Raw genomic sequence first — 27,274 nt, forward strand, 5'->3', positions numbered from 1 at the left:
CTTTTCCAGTCCTGTGGCCACTGCTGAGTTTTCCAAATGTGCTGGCATATTGAGTACAGCACTTTCACAGCATCATCTTTCAGGATTTGGAATAGCTCAACTGGAATTCCATCACCTCCACTAGCTTTGTTTGTAGTGATGCTTTCTAAGGCCCACTAGACTTCACATGCCAGGATGTTTGGCTCTAGGTCAGTGATCACACCATTGTGATTATCTGGGTTGTGAAGATCTTTTTCGTACAGTTTTTCTGTGTATTCTTGCCATCTCTTCTTAATAGGGAGGAAGAATTGTCACATTAGAGTAAAAAGGAATAGGATGAGCAATATATGAATTAAGAACAGCAAGTATTTTGCTTTGTTACTAATATATATCAAGGTTTAGCAATAGGTTACACAGGTAACATAGACATTATTACACTGCATAGTAGAGAAGTATGTAAGGACTTTGCATACAAGTTGATGTGATAAAATGATGCATTAAGAAGACTAATCTGGCAATATAGTGTAGGTTAGATTGAAAGGGTTGAGTTTGGTTACAGAGAAATGGATTAGAGATTAAGTAACATAATAAAGTGTATATAAAAATACACACATTATGTATACTGGATATACCATATAGTATAGTTTACTCATACTTCCTCATTGTGATTGTTAATTTTATGTGTCAATTTAACTGGGTCATGAGGTATCCAAACATTTGGTCAAACATCATTCTGATTGTTTCTATGAGGGTGTTTCTGGATGAGATTAACATTTTAATTTGTAGACTGAATAAAGCAGATTGCTCTCCCTAATGTGGGTGAGCCCCATCCAGTCAGCTGAAGGCCTAAATACAACCAAAAGGCTGATCCTCATTCAAGTAGGGGGAATAACTTCTGTCTGACTGCTTTGAGCTATCATATTTTTTCCCCCAGTCTTTGTACTGGAACTAATGGGTTGACCATGTTATGGAAAAACCTGGATGAACTTTTGTCAACCCAGTACATCACTGACTTTCCTGGTTTTAAGCCTTCATTCCCAAACTGGAAGTATATCATCAACATTCCTGGGTCTTCATCTTACCAACTGAAGATCTTGGGACTTAATCAGCCTCCATAATTATTTGTTGTTATTCAATCTCTAAGTCATGTCTGACTCTTTGTAACCCCATGGACTGCTGCACTCCAGGCTTCCCTGTCTTTCACTATCTCACAGAGTTTGTTCAGACTCATGTCCATTGAGACAAAGATGCCGTCCAACCGTATTATCCTCTATTGCTCCCTTCTCCTCCTCCCTTCAGCATCTTTCTCAGCATCAGGGTCTTTCAATGAATAATTCCAATGATTTAGCTCTTTGCATCAGGTGGCCAAAGTACTGCATCTTCAGCTTCAGCATCAGTCCTTCCAGTGTATATTCAGGGTTGATTTCCTTTAGGATTGGCTGGCTTGAACTCCTTGCTGTCCAAAGGACTCTCAAGAGTTTTTCTCCAGCACCACAGTTTTGAAACTTCAGTTCTTCAGCATTCAGCCTTTTTTATGGTCTAACTCTCACATCCATACATGACAACTGGAAAAACCACAGCTTTGACTATACAGACCTTTGTCGGAAAAATGATGTCTTTGCTTTTCAACATGCGGTCTGTGTTCTAAAGACATTGTCTTTAGAAGAACAAAAATTAAAGTGTCTATGTACTTTCAGGGTGGTGTTAGACATGGAAAGAGAGGTTACTGTTAGGACTGCTCTTGCAAGTTTTAGTTGCTGTGCTAAGAAGTCAGTGATAAGTGTATTCTTTCATTATTTATTTGAGTATAGAATATAAATGTTTTACAGATTTTTTTCTAATTTCTATACAATACCTAAATATTTCATCTATGAATTTAAATGGTATTTTTAAAAACTTTACTGTTGTATGAGAGGGATTATTATGTGGAGAGACTGCAATGTACTTGATAAAGTATACTGAAAACCAAAAAACTGTTTTATTCACATTCTACTAGTTGCCGATTATGAAAATCTCTTTGCGACCCAGTTTCCTTATGTACAAAACAGTTAATAATATTTGTGTTTAGCTCAATTTGTCTAGAACACTAGCTAAAAAATGCTCAGATGGTTCCACTTTGCAAACTCTGAAGAGCTCTTTAACACAAGAAGGTATTAACAGTAAGTGCTAGAAACCGTTCCCTGAAAACTTTCCCCTCCCTATCTACGTCAAAATCTACCAGTGAGATTTTAAACATTACAGTATTCCTTACCAAGAATCCTCTTAGGCAGGATTGCTACCTAAGCTGTCTTTCTTTAGAAGATCCTTAGCAAAATCATGACTCTTCCATAGTAAATTTCCATCTTGACCAAAGTATGATCTTAAGAAAGCTCCCCACATCATGGTTTCAGTCAGTTTACTTCCCTATTAGACATGTAGTTCTCTGTTATACTCATTGTATAAATTAGGGTTTTCATTCAAGAAAATGAAAGTAAACAGAAAGAGAGACTTACTACAGGGAATTGGATATTTATAGGAATTAGGCGTTTGCATGAGGAAATTAGGTATGGACAGAAACATTGTAAGGAGGTTGTTGTTATGGTTGTTGTTCAGTCACTCAGTCATATCTGACTCTATGCAAACCCATGGACTACAGCACACTAGGCTTCCTTGTCCTTTCTCCTGGAGCTTGCTCAAACTCATGTCTATTGAATCAGTGATGCCATCCAACCATCTCTTCCTCTGTCATCCCCTTCTCCTCCTGCCTTATATCTTGCCTTGTCTCCTTGCTTTCTATCAGGATCTTTTCTAATGGGTCAGCTCTTTGCATCAGGTGGCCAAAGTATAGGAGCTTCAGCTTTAGCATCAGTCCCTCTAATGAATATTCAGGTTTGATTTCCTTTAGGATTGACTGGTTGGATATTCTTGCAGTCCAAGGGACTCTCAAGTCTTCTCCAACACCACAGCTCAAAAGCATCAGTTTTTCAGTGTTCAGGCTTCTTTATGGTCCAACTCTCATATCCATATAAGACTACTGGAAAAACCATGGCTTTAACTATATGGACCTTTGTTGGCAAAGCAATGTCTCTGCTTTTTAATATGCTGTCTATGTTTGTCACATCTTTTTCTCCAAGGAGCAAGCATCTTTTAATTTCATGGCTACAGTCACTGTCTGCAGAGATTTTGGAGCCCAAGAAAATAAAGTCTCTCACTGTTTTCATTGTTTCCCCATCTATTTGCCATGAAGTGATAGGACCAGATGCCGTGACTTATTTCTTTGAATGTTGAGTTTTAAGCCAACTTTTTCACTCTCCTTTTTCACCCTCATCAAGAAGCTCTTTAGTTCCTCTTCACTTTCTGCCATAAGGGTGGTGTCATCTGCATATCTGAGGTTATTGATATTTCTCCCTGCATCTTCATTCCAGCTTGTACTTCATCCAGTCCAGCATTTCACATGATGGACTCTGCATATAAGTTAAATAAGCAGGGTGACAACATACAGCCTTGACATACTCCTTTCCCAATTTTGAACCAGTCCATTGTTCCATGTCCAGTTCTGTTTCTTCTTGACATGCACACAGGTTTCTCAGGAGACAGATAAAGTGATGTGGTATTCCCATGTCTTTCAGAATTTTCCACAGTTTGTTGTGATCAACACAGTCAAAGGCTTAGTGTAGTCAATGAAGTAGACTATACTACTTTCTGGAATTCTCTTGCTTTATCTATGATCCAATGGATGTTGGTAATTTGATCTCTGGTTTCTTTGCCTTTTCTAAATCCAGCTTGAACACCTGGAAGTTGTACTGTTGAAGCCTGACTTGGAGAATTTTGAGCACTATTTTGCTAGCATGTGAAATGAATGCAATTGTGTGGTAGTTTGGAAAATCCAGTAGACAGAGGAGCCTGGTGGGCTAAGTCCATGGGGTCCCAAGAGTCGGACACAAGTGCGTGACTAACACTTTCACTTGAACATTCTTTGGCATTGTCCTTCTTTGGGACTGGAATAAAAACTGACCTTTTCCAGTCCTGTGGCCACTGCTGAGTTTTCCATATTTGCTGGCGTACTGAGTGCAGCACTTTAACAGTATAATCTTTTAGGATTTGATATAGCTCAGCTTGAATTCCATCACCTCCAAGGAGGTTGCCACTGGACTTTTTGTTATACAATCACAACACCATAGTTGTGACAAAGACAGCGAAAAACCCTACTATTGCCATACCTACTATCACTGCCACCTTATACCCAGATGGTTAGTGATGAAGGAGCAGAACATTCAGTCTGTCTGAGGTTAAAAACACTCTTGTCAGTGCTTGCTTGCTAGCCGCTAAGGGAAAGTGAAAGGAAAGACCCTCAGTCATGTCTAACTCTTTGCTACCCCATGGGCTGTAGACTGTCCTCTGTCCATAGAATTCTCTAGGCCAGAATACTAGAGTGGGTAGCCATTCCCTTCTCCAGGGGATCTTCCCAACCCAGGGATTGAACCCAAGTTTCCTGCATTGCAGACAGATTCTTTATCATCTGAGTCAGCAGGGAAGCCCAAGAATACTGAAATGGGTAGCCTATCCATTCTCCATCAGATCTTCCTGACCCAGGAATTGGACCAGGGTCTCCTGCATTGCAGGCAGATTCTTTACCAGGTGGGCTATCAGGGAAGCCACTCCTACCTCCCAAATACAATGTGAATGCAACTAATTCACTTGTAGATACCGATTTCCAGAGAAGTCTATATGATTTTTTGGTCTTCTAAATCTTTCTAAGATGAGAGTAAATGGAAGATGGGATAGCAATTTCAAGTAACTACTACGGTTTCTGTGTAGCTAAGTTCGTTTCTCCAGTGCTCCTCAGTGGCTTTGGAACTTCTAACCTTCAAACCCCATGTCCTTAAATGCTGTAGTTCTTTGGTCTTTGGAGAATTATGTGAGGAGACAGACATAGAGAACAAACTTATGGTTGCCAAGGGAGAGGACTATGCCAATAAAATGTAACAGAATAAAGAAAAAAAAATCAACTATTCACATTCAGTATTTCACATTCAACTTTTATTTTTCTGTAATAATAGTATTACAGTTTATGAGCTTGTTCAGGATATGTGATTATTTTTCAAATATTTGGCAACTCATTCTTTCCAAAGAAGTATCTGTAGATTAGACAGGAAATATTTTAAATAATTTTGTATTTCATGTGAAATCATCACAATAACCATTTTAATTTGTAAAATTTTCTAATAGATGACAATGTATATTTTGCATTTTTATTATACTTAATACAATTTCAAAGATACATTATATTTGTTCTTTGTAAACTAATTTCTTAGTTCATTTGGAAACTCATCCTGGATGTACAAGATTCTAAATGCAATTCCCTTCAGTCTGAATTTTATGAACTTCTAGGAACCTCAGCTTCAATATCTGTTTTCTTAGGAAGGCTCTGTTTGTATAAATGTATTAAGCTTGATTCTTCCCTGAAAGCAAATATAGCTACATTTATTATTCCCAGTTTGATAATAAAACCTTTAATCATAATCTCCAGATAAAGGACTTTTCCACTCATGGTTCTAAATAAGAGAAAATCTGCTTCCCTGTTTACTTAACATTTGGTGATGATGCAATAAATAAAACAGCAGCTGAAGAGTGATTGTGTCTTTCTCTTCTTTTTCTTCCTACAAGTTGAGTTTTACACGGATGTATGATGTCTCACAACAACATGACATCTTGGTTAGGTGAGTCTTGAGTCTGTTACGCCTGCTTTAAAGAATATTCATGCCACAGAGTTCCCAGGTCAAGACAGTCTACTTTTGGACAGTCTACTTTTAGCATTCCTAGCCTAAATGCTGATGAAAATGGATCTTTCTGCTTTCTTGGTGATATTTGGAAGACAAAATTGAATTCCATGTACCATGAAAATCTTATTTGTTGGATTGTTCTTTTTCTTAATGGGATTTATATTAAAAGTGAATTCAAGGAAATATCTAAAAGGTCCATTGAGATGGAGGCAAAGCAGTATCAAAACAGAGGTTATGAGTCTCCTCTTTCTTATAGAATACTCCACTGTAGAGATTTAGAGAGCTCCAGTAGTAGATATGTCTCATGTTGAAACAGTTAGTACATTATTCACATATGTAGAAATAATATATTGATTAGTTTTCTTACCTGATCTGTACTTACAGTTTTTCTGCTAATAAATGCTAGCAGAAATACATAAATTTGAACACTCACTTCTAAAATTTCCTTGACTTCAGTAATTAGTTATTATACTAATTATAATAAACTAGTAAAATATAGAAATAATATAACTATAATTTATAGTTTATAATTTATAATTTATTTTTTATAACTTTTTATAACAATTATAAATTCAAGTCTCCATTGAAAAAATAGACTGAAACTCTGAAATCATCTTAGTAGCAAAACAACAATGATAAGAAAAAGAGCCGCAGTGCTTCGATGAAAGGACCATGGCTGGCTGCCCCAGTCGCCGGTAACCAGGGGCCCTGCCACACCTGGGAGCTTTGGGTGGGGGGTTGCCCCCCAGGCCAGCATTTAGATAATGGGAATTCTGGGGGTGGGAGAGTCCCCTACCTGTGGTTCACAGTCATGCGGATGGAGTGACAACTGTCAATGCACTTTGCAATCCTGGGCTTGCCTGGAGTAGTATAAGGCCTCTCTGAACAGGACCCAGAGGGCAGTCGGGGTTTAATAAAATGAATAAACTAATAAAATATAGTTATTAGCAATCTTCTGCTGTAGCAAGTGAGGGCACTGTAAGGGCAAGTTGGCAAACATCTGCATGAATGGCTTCTCCTGTACCATGTCTGACACATAATTTGGATGGTACGATCTTGATACTCTTTGGTAGGGAGAGGAAAGGGTCTTTGAGTTTTCATGCCCATGTTAGTTTCTGCTGCCATTTAGACTGCTGCTGTAAAATAGCAAATAATAAAGGAAGCTGTACAGTTAGCCTCATGTAGTAAAATGAATGTTGGCCTGCCAGATAACATCCCTCCATTTGAATCTTGTTCTTTTTCTGGCTACCTGTGGGCAAATGTTGTCACCTTTTAATAATCATAGTCTCTTCATCTGTCAAATGAAGTGCTCCCATCAGATGACCCTCAGCCTTAATTCTAGGTTTGTGATTCTGTGGATTTTTAGTAAATTAACTAGATTTTTAATGTCTTATGATTGGCAGAGAGGAGCTCTACCTGCTTTGGTTGCCAAAATGATCTACTGTGCATAACTGAACAAATTCATTATGAACCTGATAACCATTTAAAAGTACTGTGATTTTTCTTGTGTCTGGAATATTTATAAATAAAACCAGAAGCTGATGGACTGTTTTTTTTTTTTTTTTTTTTTTTGATTCAAGATCAAAAGTTGTTTTTCTCCTTTTTCTGGTTCCTCCTAGGAGCCATGGTTGTTGATTAAATGAAATATTAAGAACCATTCTCGTTTTATGATTTGATGAAATATTATTTGATAACTCCATATATTGAAATTGGCATTGAAATAGATGGGCAGTATTCCTGATTTCTATTCATCTTTTCTTTTGTACCTTCCTTTCTCCTAGGGAAATATTTCTTTCCTACATGACTACATCCTTTTGTACTGCAGAATAATTAAAACATTCAAAAGCAAAGTGTCGCTTGCTGTCAAGTCATCTTAAATATGTTCAACTGTATTTTAGTTGAACTTGAATGTTTATAAAAATTTTCTTACCTCTCATGTAACACTAAAATATTAATGCTGACCAGGTTGTGAATGCGTTAGTTTTAGTGGGGGTACTTTCAGATGCTAAGTAATCTTGCAAAAGATTGATAAAACACACTGTCATATCTATGAGAATTTGAGAATCTAGTAATGTCTTCCTGTTGTTAAGTATATACTCAGGTGGCCAGAAAGAATTTTTCTGTTTTACTATTATTAGACTTTTTAAAGTGAAAAGTACCTGTGTCAGTATCTTTATACCTTTATTTGGGAAATATAAAAGAAATCCATGATGCACATGTTGCTGAGCATGTTGTATGTCTTTAATGCTTGTATATTTCAAATTATATATACCTTCTCCCCAGGGCTGTGAGATCTTTTCTAGGGTTAGGGTAACAAAGCCTTCATTTGCCTGAAGGGACAGAGGGAACTATAGAGGGGGGTGAGGCAAATAAGCAATTACATAACTTTTTGAAAACATCAAGCATTTCTCACCATCTTTTTCCCTTCTGGGAAGACTGCTTTTCTCATTCCTGCAGATTAGAATAGTTGATCCTCATACACCCCGCCTCTCTGTCATTCTTTTCTTCCTCTATGAAATTATATCTTCTTTTACAAAAACACTTTCTGGAAAAATTAATGCTTATATTGAATTTTGCAAATTCAGCCATATAGGATAGAGACTTTTCTGGGAGGCCACACCCTGTGAATCCCAGATCTTAGTTGTATCAGTGGTCAAGCCTGTGTGCTCTGCAGTGGAAGCACAGAGTCTTTACCACTGGACTGCCAGGGAGCTCCCTGTGATTTTTGTTGAAGTATAATTAATTTACAATGTTGTTTTAGTTTCAGGTGTTTGGCAAAGTAATTCAGTTAATACACACACATACATACATACACACACACACACACACATATATATAAGAATCTGGAAAAGAATGTATACTTTCTTCTTTTCCACTATAGGCTTTTATAAGATATTGAATATAGTTTCCTGTGCTAGGGCATAGCAACCTACTCCAGTATTCTTTCCTGGAAAATCCCCATGGACAAAGGAACCTGGTAGGCTATATAGTCCATGGGGTCACAAAGAGTCGGATATGATTGAGCGACTAAGCACAGCACAGCTATGCAATGTCTTTATTATTTATCTATATTATATATAGTACTGTATAACTGTTAATTCCAAACCCCAGATTGGGATGTTTTATTTAAAAAGTTAAAATAATTTAAAAATATGATTTTGTTAAGTATTATCATCTCCAACTGTTTATTGCAAATTGTATTCATGTTATCACTCCCATATATTCATGATGAGGAGTATAACAAATTAAACAAAGCAAAACTAGGGGAGAATACTCTATCTTAAAACAATAAGAACAAAACTCTTGAGTCTGTATTGGTGGTGGAAAAGGCAGGTGGAAAAGTAGATGAATAAATACAATATATAGTTAATCCAGAAGTCTCATTGAAGTTTATAATATCCGTCACTAGGAATATAAAACAATTGCCAGCACCAACCAAATTAAAAGATGCAGTTCTCCCTTCTGCTAATTTCCCTTCCCTGCAAATATAATTATCAACAGAATTGAAAGCAACAGAAACAAGAAAGAAGATCTTGGAAGATCTTGGAAAACCCACTAAGTAGATTATAATTTTCTAACAGTTGTTTAATGGACTATATTCATTGTATGCTAACATTTTTTCCTTTGTCTTTTAGTAGGTTAGACTCTGTATTATATTTATCTTTGGCAGAACATCTAGCATCTGACAGGAATTCTAACCATCAAATGATAGCATGATAGTTTTATTATCTATGCATCTTAATAGTCCTGGCAAATAACAAATAACATTTCTTTCTCCCAGAGGAGAAAGAAATACAGAAAGAAGAAGCTTAAGTGAATGAGTTACATAGCATAGTCAAAGAATACTTTCTAAATAAATAGACTATTAAACATTTGGCAGTCTTATAAAAAGAAAATGGGATTTCTGATAAGAAAATCTGGATTCATTTCTCAGTACTATGTGGATATATATCTTGAGGAAGTTACTAAACCTCCTTGTGTTTACTTAACAATAAAATGAGAGAATAAGATTAAATGATCGCAAAGCTTCTTTTCAATTCAGGTAGTCTGTGAAATGACAGTGGAACCTAAGACTTAGGAGGTAATAGGTGTCACTGGAGAAGGCAATGGCACCCCACTCCAGTACTCTTGACTGGAAAATCCCATGGGTGGAGGACCCTGGTGGGCTGTAGTCCATGGGGTCGCAAAGAGTTGGACACGACTGAGTGACTTCACTTTCACTTTTCACTTTCATGCATTGGAGAAGGAAATGGCAACCCACTCCAGTGTTTTTGCCTGGAGAATCCCAGGGATGGGGGAGCCTGGTGGGCTGCAGTCTATGGGGTCGCACAGAGTCGGACACGACTGAAGCGACTTAGCAGCAGCAGCAGCAGGTGTCACAGTCTGTGAGACACTATCACTTTAAGTGTTTAACATGGGTTTTACAATTGTCAAGCAACTCCGTGAAGCAGGCGCTGTTATTAATTGGGTTTATGAGGAAACTAAAGCTTAGGGATTTAAGTCTCTTGAACACTGTCACATGCTTGGGAGTAGCAGAGTTGAAATTTTAAATGAGGCCATCTGACTCCAGAACCTACCAGCATAAAGACCATGCTATACATCCTCCCCTTGACATTATTCATGAGCCAATCACAACAGGAAGTGGTAAGTGTGTGAATTCTGCATTCTTTCCAACTTCATTGTCCCTGAGTAGATGATTATTTGCCCAGCAGACTGTCTTGTGCTATGATAATATATACTTCCTCTTCAGTTAGCATTTTCTGTCTGTGCTCACTCTTTATGATCAAGAGAGTGGCACATTTTCCAGTGGAATATTTCTACTGAGTATTTTCCAGAGACTGCCCACACAATCATCGAACAAGAGTCAGAGGGAAGGCTCACAGAAATTACAAAAGAACAGTCAAGGGAGAGTCTTTCATAGCAGAATTATAGTAGTGTCTCCTTAGGTCAAAGTCAAAGTAAGGATGAATTAACTCCCAAAGCAATTTTGAAAAGGTGAATTCAATGATATTGCAGTTGTTGGACCAGGTGTTAAAATGTTATTGGGTGTTAATTTAATTTTCATCCTGTCAACACTCATCTGAACTGTAACAGCTGCTAAACACGGTTCCACAAGAGCAAACCATCCTTACAGAGGAAGCAGATGCCTAATCAATAGGGCCAATAGAAATGTATGGCTCAGCTGAGCAACCTGCACAAGAGGGAATGAATCCCACAGGGCTCTGTCTTACCTGAATAGAAAAGAACTTTAAAGATAGTGAGACTATTCAAGCAGTAAGAACAGGAGACTAAAAGTCCTGGGTTGGCTTCCTATTGACTCTTTTCTTTCTTTTAAAATTCTCCATGACCTTGGATTGGACAATGCCTTAGTATCTCTGTCCTCTTTCAGAGATACTAAGGATGTTATTTCCAGGCTACTGCTATCTCTACCGCAATTATCATCTTACAGGCTGTGAACAGTTTAAATTAAAAATCAACTGCTTCTTAACAAAATGTACCTTCAATTACATTTTAACAATGCATGCATGTGTTCTCAGTAGCTTTAGCCGTGTCTGACTGTTTGCAACCTTATGGACTATAGTCCATCAGGCTTTTCTGTCTATGGGAATTTTCCAGGCAAGAATAATGGAGTGAATTGCCATGCTCTCCTATAAGGGACTTTTCTGACCCAGGAATTGAAAGGTTTTAACAGTAAAGAGATAATAATGATGCTGTAGTAGTAGTTAATAGCTATCCTTCATTACATTTTAGGATAGATAGGAATAAATGACTTATAATTGGGAAGGTATTTTGGTTTTGAATAATAAAATTGATTATGCCATGCTTTTAACAAGTTTTCTGTAAATTGTTGTTCAGTCATTCATTTTTGTCCAACTATTTGGGACCCCATGGACTGCAGCACGCCAGGCTTCCCTGTCCTTCACTATCTCCCAGAGCTTGCTCAAACTCATGTCCATTAAGTTGGTGATGCCATCCAACCATTTCTTCCTCTGTCATCCCATTCTCTTCTTGCTTTCAATCTTTCCCAGCATCAGGGTCTTTTCTAATGAGTCAGCTCTTCACATCAGGTGGCCAAAGTATTGGAGTTTCAGCTTCAGCATCAGTCCTTCCAATGAATATTCAGGACTGATTTTTTTTTAGGAATGACTAGTTTGATCTTCCTGCAGTCAAAAGGACTCTCAAGAGTCTTCTCCAACACTACAGTTCAAAAGCATCAATTCTTCAATACTCAACCTTCTTTATGGTCCAACTCTCACATCCATACATGACTACTGGAAAAACCATAGCTTTGACTATATGGACCTTTGTCAGGAAAGTAATGTCTCTGCTTTTTAATATGCTGTCTAGGTTTGTCATAGTTTTTGTCTAAGCAGCAAGCAAGCATCTTTTAATTTCACGGCTGCAGTCATCATCTGCAGTGATTTTGGAGCCCAAGAAAATAAAGTCTGTCACTGTTTCCATTTTTTCCCCATCTATTTGCCATGAAGTGATGGAGCTGGATGCCATGATCTTCGTTTTCTGAATATTGAGCTTTAAGCCAACTTTTTCACTCTGCTCTTTCACTTTCATCAAGAGGCTCTTTAGTTCCTCTTCACTTTCTGCCATAAGGATGATATCATTTGTATATCTGAGGTCAAGTCAAGATGATGGAGTAGAAGAACGTGTGCTCATCTTCTCCTGCGAGAACACCAAAATCAACTAGCAGCTGAACAACCATGGATAGGAGAATGTTGGATCCCGCCAAAAAAAAAAAAAAAAAAAACCCAACAAACCCATATCCAAGGGCAAAGGAGAAGCCCCAACAAGATGGTAGGTGGGGAGCAATCATGTTTAGAATCGAACCTCATACCCACCAGAGATGCTCAGAGACACTTTCCTTCCACCACCAGGCACACCCACAACTGGGTGCTGTTTTCGCTTTGGCTCAGCCTCTTCATTCCTTAAGGAGCTATTTCTCCACTTTTCTCTAGTAGCATATTGGGCACCTACCAACTTGGGGAGTTCATCTTTCAGTGTCATATCTTTTCCCTTTTCTGTAAATTAGCCTCACCCAAAATAATCACCTTTGTTTATACATCTCAGACTTTATAAATCCTTCTCAGATTATGTGGTATTGTGCCAGGGATTCTCTCAACTCTGCTAAACACAAGAGTTATGACACTTTGAAATGTCAATATTATTAGAAGTTTTGGGATTATTTTTAATAAATGAAAGCAATTGGATTTAAAGGAGTAAAATGCAAATTTTATATGGATGTTAAACAGATACATCTTCCAAACAGTTTGAATGTTGAGATAGGTTTCTTTGGTTTATATGCAAACCCTTGGGTATTGTTCTTTTAGGAACCATGAGGGAAAGGTTCATGTGGCTACTTGTCTAGTACGTTGTCTTGGAGGAGAAATCTTCCATCTTCTTGGGTTTGTCAAATTTAAATGTCAAATGAAACAAACAACATAAACTAACACTTATCTTCTACTTCAAATTTTACAGTGCGTATATTGTTCTTTTTCTTCTGCTTTTTATTCCTATAGAAAGTAAAAGCTTTAAGAAAATAAGCCATATGGATTGGAATAGTAGTTATGTGACCTAACTGGGGGGAAAAAAAAAAAAAGGTTAGTTTGGAGGAAATAAGCTAATTGTGGTATTTGGGAGGATAACCTGAACTTTTAAATTTTTTTTGGAGATAAGCTGAGTTATTATTGAGTAGAATTCATAAGACCATCAGGACACATTGAAAATTTTATATTGTGAAATTCTTATCCCCCAAATAAATACAAATAAGGCAGATAAGAGGAACTGAGCCAGACTTTTAATAGAACAATAATTTTGAAATGGCTCTTTGGAGTTCTTAGTAGAGAAACAAAAGGTAACACCAAGTATTGTATTACTTAGCATTTAATTGAAACTGGGGACAAGAGCCATTACTGGTTATGTTTAATATGACAACATACTAAAGGTTCCCATTTTATGTTATTTGAAAAGCCTAAAGTTTGATACATGAATATAATATTAGGAATTCTTTCTTTCCTTCCTCTCTACTCTTCCCATCTTCTTTCTTTCCCTCTATCCCCTGTTTTCCTACTGGTAGGAAACGGATGTAGGTGGAATACTTTGATGAATGGATTTTGTTTAATTTCAGTGAAAGAAAGATGTACTTACAGGTTAAATTGTGTTTCTGAGTGTGTTAACACATTATCAGAGTCATTTATAAACTATAATCTTACGGCTGTAAGTGAATTTCATTATATAATTTATATAAAATAGATCATAGATTAACAAATGTTATTTCCTTACTTTCACTAATTAGATTATTACTAAATGAGATCAGCTAAATTCTGAAGCTTTTAATGGAAAATTGATGTATGTTTTGTGAGCCTTAGAAATCTTATTTCTTTGTTCTGTCACAGTAATATATACAGATTCATCATCAAAACTAGATATTTAAATCAAATTAAAGGATGTTTTTTGTGGAATGATCAGCCTTGTAAAATAAATGAAAACAAAATTTTGAAACAGAGTTCATAGAGAAATTAACGTTTTGTCTTTTCTGTCATAATCAGAAGGCTTTCTAAAGAAAGCTTTCTAAAAACATTGCTTGTCACTATTTCCTTTCTTTTCAGTGACTCCAGTACAAAACTGAACAGTCTCAGGTGCCACCTCATTTTGACCATGCTGTCTAGTAACTAGTGTGTTTGTCTGAGAGAGTAGGGTGTTGGGGAGGAGGGGGACAAACTGGAAAATTTGGATTGATATATAAGCACTACTATATATAAAATAGATAACTGCTAAGGACTTACTGTATAGCATATGAAACTCTACTCAATACTGTGTAATGGCCTATTAGGGAAAAGAATTTAAAAAGGAGTGGATACATACAAATATGGCTAACTCAGGTGGTGCACTGGTAAAGAATTCGTCTGCTAATGTAGGAGACACAGGAGATACGGCTTCAATCGCTGGGTCAGGAAGATCCTCTGAAGTAAGAAATGGCAACTGGCTCCAGCAGTCTTGCCTGGAAAATTCCATGGGCAAAGGAGCCTGGAAGGCTACAGTCCACGAGGTTGCAATGAGTCACACACAACTGAGCACACACATGCAAGTAATAAGTATATGTATTACAGATTCACTTTGATGTACATTTGAAACTAATACAACACTGTAAGTCAACTATACTCCAATAAAAATTAAAAGATAAAAATCAAAGCCATCGAGAGAGAATAAAAAATGTCAGTTCCATTCACTGTGCATTTAAATTGCATGCTGTTCCCTCAAATTCTCTGCCACACAAATGCTACAATTCCTTGTTTACTGGCCAACCCAAAGAGCGGGATAAAACTTGGAGGAAACCTTGGACTTAACTCCTCAGTGGGGAAATCCTGAGATTTGGTGGTTGGTTACTGTTTCATCATATATGCAAATAGATGTCTGAGAAAATGCAAGTTGGATCACAAACTGCGTGCTAGAAAGTGTAGTTATTCAATCAGGAACCACAGTAATTATTTTGCTGGGCCGAAAGTAAACAACAAAAGGCAAAGCAGGCTTTTTTCCCTCCGTGTCTGCCTATCATGGGCTATATCAGAGGTTCTGACACAGGGAAGACTTTCAATAAATGTTTATTTGAATAATGGTAAATAAATAACTAATATAAACTTAAAAAAAAATAAGAGACAGGGAGATAGGGAGAATGCTAACAAAATATCCAATGAAAACACCTGTAAAGTTTAGACTTTTGGCTTTGTTTCTTCATTTTTGTCTTTTATCCAGATGAATTAACTGTGGGATTATATAGTGGATAGACATTAATGTAACGTTTTAAATTTTAATTGATTGGTTCACAGTTCATCTAAGAACTTACTGGGCAATATATTTATAGCCATGACTTCACTTATTTCCATATACACCATTTATATATAGGGTGGTGGGCTTATTGTAGATATTCTAACATAAAATTATATTAATATAAGTCTTCTGCTACTGTTATCATACAACTGAATCCTCATTGGCCTTTTTCAAGAGTACTTTAAAGAGTTCAAATACACTACTTAGTAAATGCACTGGTTTATACTCATTCTTTAAGTCTATACTTAAATTATAGACTGGCTTATATTTCTTCTACAGTGGGATATGCCTCACTTTTCAAACACCTTTATTGAATTATCTAATGTTTGTTGTCTTCCTCAATGTACTCTATCACAGTACCTGTACATGATATATATATATTACATTAAATTTAATATGAATTCTCACATATCTCTTATATTTGGTGGAAAGAGTTTGTTCAAATTTACTAGTTGAAATAAATCAACACCAAGAGATTAAGATTTGTTCATGATCTCATGATCTTTGAATCTCTGGAATCCTCAATCACTGAGTTTTATTCTAATACTCTTCTTAAGGCAATAATATAATCCTTAAACTTAAATGTTTCTTATGACTAATAAAACCTGAAAACTAAGACATGCATTTAAGGACAAGCCTATAATTTAAAAATGTTGAATCTTGCACTAATCCTGCTACTAATAAATTCAAAAAAGGACTACAAACTCAATATATAGAAATGAATTGTATTTCTATGTACTTACCACAAACAACTGGAAATTGAAAAATAAATAATGTCATTTACATTAGCATAAAAACATGAGATACTTAGGAATTGATCTGACAAAAGTGAAGGAACTATACACTTTTCAGTGTAGTTTTCACTACAAAACATTGTTGAGAAAAATTAAAGAAGACCTAAACAAATGAAGATAAATAGATTATTCATGGGTTAGAAGACTCAGTACTCTTAATATGTCAATTCCACAAATTAATCTATACAATTAATGTAATCTCAATTGAAATTACAGCAGGTCTTTTTTTAATTTGGTAATTGAATCTAAAAGTCATGCAGAAATTGAAAATACCTACAATAGCTAAAACAACATTTAAAAATAAAAGCAAATTTGGAGAAAAAAAAAGTTATATTAACTCTGCAAAAGTTATTTTCTCACTTCATAACTCTAATAACATTATTGTTGTTGTTGTTCAGTTGCTAAGTCATGTCCAGTCTTTGCAACCCCATGGACTACAGGATGCCAGGCTCCCCTGCCCTTCACTATTTCCTGAAGTTGGCTCAAATTCATGTTCATTGAGTCGATGATGCCATCCAACCATCTCATCCTCGGCTGCCCTCTTCTCCTTTTGCCTTCATTCTTTCCCAACATCAAGGTCTTTCCAATGAGTGGATTTTTCACATCAAGTGGCAAAAGTGCTGGAACTTGAAGGTCAGCATCAACCTTTCCAGTGAATATTCAGGGTTGATTTCCTTTAGGACTGACTGGCTTGATCTTACAGTTCAGGAGACTCTCGAGAGTCTTCTCCAGCACCCCAATTCAAAAGCATCAATTTTTCAGTGCTCAGCCTGCTTTATGGTTCTCTCACATCTGTATATGACTGCTAGAAAAACCATAGCTTTGACTATGTGGACCTTTGTTGACAAAATGATGTCTCTGCCTTTTTTTTTTTAATTTAATTATATTTTTTAGCTTTACAATATTGTATTGGTTTTGCCATATATCAACATGAATCTGCCACAGGTATACACGTGTTCCCCATCCTGAACCCTCCTGCCTCCCCGTACCATCCCTCTGGGTCGTCCCAGTGCACCAGCCCCAAGCATCCAGTTGTCATAGCTTTCCATCTAAGGAGCAAGTGTCTTTTAATTTCATGGTTGCAGTGATTTTGGAGCCAAAGAAAATAAAATCTGTCACTGTTTCCACATTTTCCCCTTCTGTTGCCATGAAGTGATGGGACAGAATGCCATGATCTTAGTTTTTTGAATGACATTATACTGGAGTTTTAAAATATATTTCCAAATAGTGCAAACATATGTATGTATATATATATATATATATATATATATATATATATATATATATATGTATGTGTATATATATATATATATATATATATAATTTCCCCCCTTTTTTCTCATTCATGTTCCAGTGAGTGAATGAACCATAATTGTGTGTGATTAGCAGTGGCTTCCTACTTAGCCTTAGTCTTGTTGAACTCTGTAATCAAACTTAAGTGACCCTACTGTGAACCCTGAACCATACCTTATGATAGTTGTTCTGGTAGTATCTTCATTCTGGTTTGGGCTTTGATTGGTTTTCTTCATTGTGTCTTTTATCCAAATGAATTACTATGGGACTATATTGTGGGTATATATTAATGTAAGATCTTCCATTGTCATTGTAGGATTTTAATGTTATGGCATTTATTGTTGCTTATAAGGAATGGATTTTTAGGACAGACCAATCAAAGATGGTTACCTGCTAAGGTACTGTGCTCAAAATCAGAACTCTATACACAAATGAGCTTGCTTATAGGCCTTCTGTTCAGGCTTACCTCAGAAGTAGATGACTATAATGATAAAGGTATATCATGCTTCAAATAAAATAATAATATAATTTGCTAAATGATCTCTGGGAAAGATCTGCTATTTTGTGGAACAGAAGTACTTAATATAAATGAAATAGCTTACTCTAAGCTGTAATTGCTACTTAAAACGATAATCTAATTTTGATTTTAAATCCCAAGTCTAAGTATCTTACGCACCCTTGATCTTTTTACAGTATCAGATGGCTCTTGATTTTCCTAAAAATTAAGACTTCGAGTACAGATGTTGAAGATTTACTTTACTAAGTAGGTAGGCCAAATTACGGGAGAATCAATTTCTATGTTTAAAAGATAGAAACTACTGCAAGAACAAAGTATTCCAAGAAATGATTTGGAAATAGATTTTATTGAAGAAAATATATTGATAGCATGTGACTGCTCTATAAATTTTGGCCTATAGTAGAATTTATGTTGGTTTTCAGATGCAGGGAAGAAGAAAAAAAATAACTTGCTGCCATGCTATGGTAATAATAAGTTTCTAGAGGGACATCGGGCTAAAAATAATTTATTGAAACTATTTCTGAGTTGCATTTAGAACATAGCCATTGATTACAAAGTGTGATTTGAGAAGGCAAAAGAGGCCAATTTTCCTGCAAACCAATTAAGAGATGCACATTGACTGCAGGGAAGTATGTCATCACCGAGAAATCAAAAGCTATAGGACTTTAGGAAATCAATTAGCAGTTGCATCAAATTAGATTTTTTTCTCATACATAGTTGTTGGAAACTTACATGGGAGGTACATATTTTTAGCAGATATAAACCTTTTGCTTTTATAGCAGATCCACATCAATAAAATGAATAGAGAGACATTCAGTCATATTTTATGGTTGTGTAATCTTTAAAAAAAAACAAACAGAAGTCCCCTAAATCCTATGCAAATGTATATCCTTCTCTACTTCATTTTTTCCCAGTGACCCACTTTTTTTAGCATTTTAGTTTGGGTCCCATTTGGGAAGGTCTGACTCTCTAATCTGAAACCAATAACCAGCTTGCTATATTTATTCTAATATTTTGGGAAATGAGAAAGAGGAAAGAAGTGGCTTTTCAATACATAAAAAGACAATGGCACTACATTCTAGTAAGTCCTACATGGGAATATATGTAGTAAGATCTCAGGTTCATATTTCTCTGGAAATAATAACAGTAAAATAGCTTTTAAAATAAAAATTCAAATAATGTGATTAGTGAGGTCTTTTTCTATTTAAGTTAATTAATTTATTTTAATTGGAGGCTAATAACTGTACAGTATTGTGGTGGTTTTTGCCGTACATCGACATGAATCAGCCATGGGTATACATGTGTCCCCCCATCCTGAACCCCCCCCACCTCCCTCCCCACCCCGTCCCTCTGGGTTGTCCCAGAGCACAAGCTTTGAGTGCCCTGCTTCACGCATCAAACTTGGACTGGTCATCTGCTTTACATATGGTAATATACACATTTCAATGCTTTTCTCTCAAATCATCCCATCCTCTCCTTCTGTTACATAGTCCAAAAATCTGTTCTTTACATTTGTGTCTCTTACTGTCTTGCATATAGGGTCATTATTACCATCTTTCTAAATTCCATATTATGCATTAATATACTGTATTGGTGTTTTTCTTCCTGACTTATTTCACTCTGTATAATAGGCTCCAGTTTCATTTACCTCATTAGAACTGACTCAAATGCATCCTTTTTTTTAGCTGAGTAATATTCTATTGTGTATATGATTAGTGAGGTCTTAAGTATGTAATGATTCTTTTGAGTATATGTATCCATTCACAGAGCATTATGGAATTACAAGCTAATTGTTTGTGGTTTAAGATAATAAACCAGAGATTTGTAATTACCAAGTGCACAAAATACCCCACATTTCTAATCTTCAACAACAGCATATTAAAAGGATCATGCCCCATGATCAAGTAGAATTTATCCCAAGGATGCAAGGATTCTTCAATATATAAAAAACAATCAATGTGAAACAACATATTAACAAATTGAGTAAAAATTGTTTATGATGATCTCAGAGATTAAAAAAAAAAGCTTTTCACAAAATTGAGCACTTATTTATGATAAAAGCTCTCCAGAAAGCAGGCTTCAAGGGAACCTACTTCACCATAATAAAGGCTATATACAACAACCCACAGCAAACTTTCTCAGTGGTAAAAATGTGAAAGCATTTCCTCCAAGATGAGGAACAAGACAAGGATGTCCACTCTCACCACTATTATTAAGCATAGTTTTGGAAGACCTGACCCCACAATTAGAGAAGAAGAATAAATAAAAGGAATCCAAATTGGAAAAGAAGAGGTTAAACTGTAACTGTTTGCATATGGCATGTTACCATACATAGAAAATTCTAAAAATGCCACCAGAAAACTACTAGAGATAATCAATGAATTTGGTAAAGTTGCAGAATGCAAAATTAATGATAGAAATCCCTTGCATTCCTATACACTAATAATGAAAGTGTAATTTCTCAGAAAGAGAAATTAAGGAAACAATCACATTTACCATTGCAGCAAGAATAATAAAATACCTAGGAATAAGACTACCTAACGAGTCAGAAGGCATATATTCAGAAAACTGGAAGACACTGATGAAAGAAATCAGAGATGACACAAAGAGATGGAGAGATACACCATGTTCTTGGACTGAAAGAATCAATATTGTGAAAATGACTATACTACCCAAAGCAATCTATAGATTCAGTGCCTTCCCTATCAAATTACCAATGGCATTTTTCACAGAATTAGAAAAAATATTTGTACATTGTGTATGGAAACATGAAAGACCCCAAACAGGCAAAGCAATCTTGAGAAAGAATAGTCAGATTCCCTGACTTCAGACTACATCACAAACCATACAGAACAGAAATTAGCTCAGTGGAACAGGATAGAAAGCCTAGGGATAAACCCATGCACCTCTGGTCACCTTATCTATGACAAAGGAAGCATGAATATGTGGTGGAGAAAAGACAGTCTCTTCGATAAGTGGTGCTGGGAAAACTGGACAGCTACATGTAAAAGAATGAAATTAGAATATTCTCTAAACCATACACAAAAATAAAATGGATTAAAGACCTAGTGTAAGGCTGGACACTATAAAAACTCTTAGAGGAAATCATATACACTCTTTGACGTAATCACAGCAAGAAGTTTTTGACCCACCTCCTGCAGTAATGAAAATACAAACAAAAATAAACAAATGGGACCCAATTAAACTTAAAAGCTTTTGCACAGCAAAAGAAACCATCAACAAACTGAAAAGCCAGCCTTCAGAATGAAAGAAAATATTTGCAGACAAAGCAACTGACAAGGGATTAATCTCCAAAATGTACAAACAGCTCATTCAACTCAATTTTTAAAAAATAGCCCAATCAAAATATTTAGTTGGAAGACCTAAATAGATATTTCTTTTTAAAAAATTATTTACTTTTAATTGACAGGTAATTGTTTTATAATGTTGTATTGGTTTCTATCATATATCAGCATGAATCAGCCATAGGTATATGTATATCTCCTCACTCTTGAACCTTCCTCCCACCTCCCACCCCATCCCACCCCTCTAGGTTGTCACAGAGCACAAGATTTGAGCTCCCTGTGTCATACAGCAAATTTTCACTGGCTGTCTAATTTTATATATCGTAATATAGATGTTTCAACGCTACTCTTTCAATTGGTCCCACCCTCTCCTTCCCCTCTGTGTCCGTAAGTCTGTTCTCTATGTCTACATCTCTACTGCTGTCCTGCAGATATGTTCATCAGTACCATTTTTCTAGGTTCCATGTATATCCATTAATATACAATATTTGTCTTTCTCTTTCTGACCTACTGCAAGAAGACATACAAATGGCCATGAGGCACATGAAAAGATGCCCAACCTCACTAATTAGTAGTGCAGATCAAAACTACAGTGAGGTATTACCTCACACGGCTCCAAACAGCCACCACCAAAGAATCTACAAACAATGATTGTTGGATAAGACGTGGAGAAAAGGGAACCTTCTTGCACTGTTAGTGGGAATGTAAATTGATACAGCCACTATGGAGAACAGTACGAAGGTTCCTTAAAAAGCTAAAAATAGAACTGCCATGTGATCCATCGATCCCACTACTGGACATTTACCTTGAGAAAACCATAATTGACATATATGCCTGGGCTTCTCAAGTGGCTCAGACAGTAAAGAATCTGCCTGCTGTGCAGGAAACATGGGTTTAATCCCTGAGTCAGGAAGGTCCCCTGGAGAAGGAATTGGCAACCCACTCCAGTACTTTTGCCTGGAGAATTCCATGAACAGAGGAGCCTGGTGGGCTACAGTCCATAGGATCACAAAGAGTTGGACATGACTGAGCAACTAACACACACTCCACTGTTTATTGCAGCACTATTTACAATAGCCAGGACATGGAAGCAATCTAAATGTCTATCAAAAGAGCAGTGCATATTTACAATAGCTAGGACATGGAAGCAGCCTCAATGTCCATTGGCAGATGAATGGATAAGAAAGCTATGATACATGCACAGAATGGAATATTACTCAGCCATTAAAAAGAACACAACTGAATCAGTTCTAATGAGGTGGATGAAACAAGCCTATTATACAGAGTGAAATAAGTCAGAAAGAAAAACACCAAAACAGTATATTAACACATATATATGGAATTCAGAAAGATGGTAATGATGACCCTATATGTGAGACAGCAAAAGAGACACAGATGTAAAAAACAGACTTTTGGACTCTGTGGGAGAAGGTGAGGGTGGGATGATTTGAGAGAATAGCATTGAAACATGTATATTATCATATGTGAAGTAGTTCGCCAGTCCAGGTTGAATGCATGAGACAGGATGCTCAGGGCTGGTGCACTTGGATGACCCTGAGGGATGAGATGTGGAGGGAGGATAAAGGGGGGTTCGGACTGGGGACACATGTAAACCCATGGCCAATTCATGTCAATGTATGGCAAAAACCACCACAATATTGTAAAGTAATTAGCCTCTAATTAAAATAAATTAATTAATTAAAAAAATTAAAGCGATTGCACATAGTGCAATCATTGCAGTAGTAACACAATTTGCCTAAATATTTTATACTCTTTGTATGAGTAAATAATGACCTTTCTATGTTTCTTCATGCTACTTGATGCCTTGCCATGAAATAGATTATCTGGAATCAACAGTGTATTTTAAACCACCACAGTGAATATCCTTTATATTATGAACATGTTCAAAACGAGGGGAAATGTTGCTTTAGATTTCCTTCCAGTAAATGTATTATGTGCCACTGCTGCTGCTAAGTCGCTTCAGTCATGTCCAACTCTGTTCGACCCCATAGACAGAAGCCCACCAGATTCCCCCGTCCCTGGGATTCTCCAGGCAAGAACACTGGAGTAGGTTGCCATTTCCTTCTCCAATGCATGAAAGTGAAAAGTGAAAGTGAAGTCGCTCAATCCTATGCAACTCTTCCTGACCCCTGGACTGCAGCCTACCAGGCTCTTCTGTCCATGGGATTTTCCAGGCAATTATGTAAACCTCTCTTAAATGGCTTGCACTTGTCAGATAAGTCAAATGTCAGGTCTCTGTTTTAGGGATGACTCTGTTACCACTCCATTCATAATTGAACTCTTCGTTAGTCGAGTCTCCTCATAGTATTACAAATACTCACATAGCATTACAATTTTTTTTATTTGTTTGTTTTCTCTCTCCTCTAGTAAAATGTCAACTCCTTGGGAAAAAGAAAAAAAAAGATGAGTGCATAAAGAAGATGTGGTACATATGTACAATGGACTATTACTCACTCATAAAAAGAACAAAATGAAGTCATTTGCAGAGATGTGGATGGACCTAGAGTCTGTCTTAACACAGTGAAGTCAGACAGAGAAAAATAAATGTCATATATTAATGAATATGTGGAGTCTCGGAGAAGGCAATAACACCCCACTCCAGTACTCCTGCCTGGAAAACCCCATGGATGGAGGAGCCTGGAAGGCTGCAGTCCATGGGGTCACTGAGGGTCGGACACGACTGAGCGACTTCACTTTCACGCATTGGAGAAGGAAATGGCAACCCCTTCCAGTGTTCTTGCCTGGAGAATCCCAGGGACGGGGAAGCTTGGTGAGCTGCCGTCTATGGGGTCGCACAGAGTCGGACATGACTGAAGTGACTTAGCAGCAGCAGAAGTCTATAAAAATAGGAATAAAAATGCAGACATAGAGAACAGACATGTGGACTTGGAGGTAGAGCCGGGAAGTTGGATGAATTGGGAGATTGTGACTGAAATGTATGCACTACCATGTGTTAAATAGCTAGCTAGTGGGAACCTGCAGCGTAGTACAGGGAGCTCAACTCAGTCCTCTTTGGTAACCTAGATGAATGGGATGGAGAGGGGTCCAAGAGAGAGGGGGAATATATGTATGCATATGGCTGATTCACTTCATGGTATAGCAGACACCAGCATAGTGTTATGAAGCAACTATACCCCAATTAAAGGAAAACTATAATAGTATACACCAGAAATCTTTTAAAAATACTTTTAGAGTTATAACATATTCCCCAGATACATCAAACTAGGTTGGTTGATAAAATAGGACTGAAGTGTATAGTGAGTCAATGTTAAAATACTTAAAGTCCATTTGTTTCATTCAGTACTGTGTACAGAGCCTTGTGCTATCTACACTCAGATCAGATCAGTCACTCAGTCGTGTCCGACTCTTTGCGATCCCATGAATGAGTATCAAAACTCACTTCATTCAGTGTTCTTCTCAAAGAGATCAAGCTCTAATACTGTGTTCAATTAGCACAAAACAGCCTTATAAACCAGTAGAAGCACAGATTTGAGTGTGTTTTTTACTAGAAAATGTCCATTTGCCTTCTATAACCAATCCAGCACAGTAAAAGTGAAATATTTTAAAATGTATTTAGTTTTTCTTTATTTTAAAGATGTTATTATGGATATTAAAAACAATGGCATATATTGTTGATTTTATAATTACAAAAGTAATTTGTACCAAGTGGGAAATTTGGATAACATGGATTAACTCAAAAAAGAAAACAATAGGCGTTCATGATTCTGCCAACGAGTAATAAGCACTATATTTGTGACTACTTGGCTACTCTGGACAAAATATATTTACAGTAGTTTAAGATAAAAATTGTCATTGTCATACACACCAGTTTGGAACTCACCTCACAATGTATTTACTATAGAAAAACTTTTAATGCCTAAAAAATTATAGTCATCAGTTGCAGTGTACTTATTTCAGATATTTAAACAATTGCATTTTTTGCTATTTTAAACAATGTTACATTGAACATCCTTACAGAAAAATTCTTACTTAATTTGATTTTCATCAATATGCTGCTACTGCTGCTAAGTCACTTCAGTAGTGTCTGACACTGTGCGACCCCATAGACAGCAGCCCATCAGGCTCCCCAGTCCCTGGGATTCTCCAGGCAAGAACACTGGAGTGGGTTGCCATTTCCTTCTCCAATGCATGAAAGTGAAAAGTGAAAGTGAAGTCGCTCAGTCACGTCTGACTCTTAGAGACCCCATGGACTGCAGCCTATCAGACTCCTCCATCCATGGGATTTTCCAGGCAAGAGTACTGGAGTAGGGTGCCATTGCCTTCTCTGTTTCATCAACATAGGCATTCATAAATTTTACTATCATTTTGTAAGATAAGCATAACAAAAATAATACTAATTTTTTTAAACCTGTAAGTTTGGAGAAAAATATTAAACTTTACAATATTTAAACTTATATTTACAGTGACATCTCTTACTTTATTCAAGTATTTATATTATTCAACACTTTTACACAGTTTTAAAAATTTTAGTCCTGGACAAAATTTATGTGCAAGAATTTTCATATTTTTCATTGTTATGATTTTTCCAAATTTCTATGATAAATGCATAAAAACTGACTTTGTATATTTATTTTTAACCATCTTTCTCAATTCTCTAATTAATTTAACCAATTTGTATTTGAACATATTATTTATAATTCTTTATGTCTTTTCAAAGTCTCTTCTGATTGCAAAGTTTGTTTTTCCCCCCAGCAGGCCTCCTTATTCAAGCTGTATACATTTGCAATATCTGATTTTTAACCGCACACTCTTCATTCTATTGACCCAGAGTGAAAATTAATACTCTTATCTGAAGGACTGTTCCCTTGAGTGTATTTAAGCCAGACCAATCTCTGTGTTTAATCTGGGTTCATCAGGAACCATTAGCCTTGATTGGTTTGTTTTTCTCCCGCTCCATCTCAGGACTTGATTCATTGAGTTAACAACTATTCTCCCCAGAGGATGGCTACCACAAGCATGTTTCAACTAATTCCAATATCTTACTTATAGAAATTGAACTGACCTCTTTTCCTTTTTAGTTTTATTTGAAGAACTACTGGATGAATACTTTATTTGTTCAAATCTTTGAAGATCTCTGAGGACAAAGCAGTCACTCAGATCTTTGTTATGTTTAGCATGCTATTTATCACTATTTCCATTTTTCATTGTTGATTTATGCAGGCCAGTTAAAATAATAAGCATCACATACTAAAGACTCATACATTGGCATTCAGTGTGTCTTCATTAATTATGATTTGACTATCTTGGGATTTATGTTATTTCAGAAAAGAACTAGGTATGTGTTTATCTTTGTAAAATATCAGGAAAATAGAGTCGGAAGCATTTTAGCAGTATAAATAAGACTGGAAGAATTATTAAGAACAGATTATATTTCTTTTAAAATACTCTAGAATAACACATTACTCAGAAAATAAAGCAATCTGTTTTTGAAGCTCCAGCAAATTACAATCTATGAGCCCCATCACAGTTGTTTTGAGAGTTTAATTAAGTTGCACTGCTAATGTGTAATGTATCTCTAAGTAGTTAAACTTTCACTCAAACTTTGCTATTGTAATTCTGAGGAAGGAAAATCATTGCATTATCATTTAAAACATATAGCTCTAGCTCTGATTTTTAATATCTGTGACTTATGACCTCAAGTAAATAATTTAACTTTTCTGAGTCTAATTGCTTATCACTGAAATGAAAAAAGAAAACAAAATATTGAGCCCAAAAGCCACTCTGAAAATTATAAATTAACAA

Source organism: Bos indicus, chromosome 21 (assembly GCF_029378745.1).
Source record: "Bos indicus isolate NIAB-ARS_2022 breed Sahiwal x Tharparkar chromosome 21, NIAB-ARS_B.indTharparkar_mat_pri_1.0, whole genome shotgun sequence".
Classification (NCBI taxonomy): Eukaryota; Metazoa; Chordata; class Mammalia; order Artiodactyla; family Bovidae; genus Bos; species Bos indicus.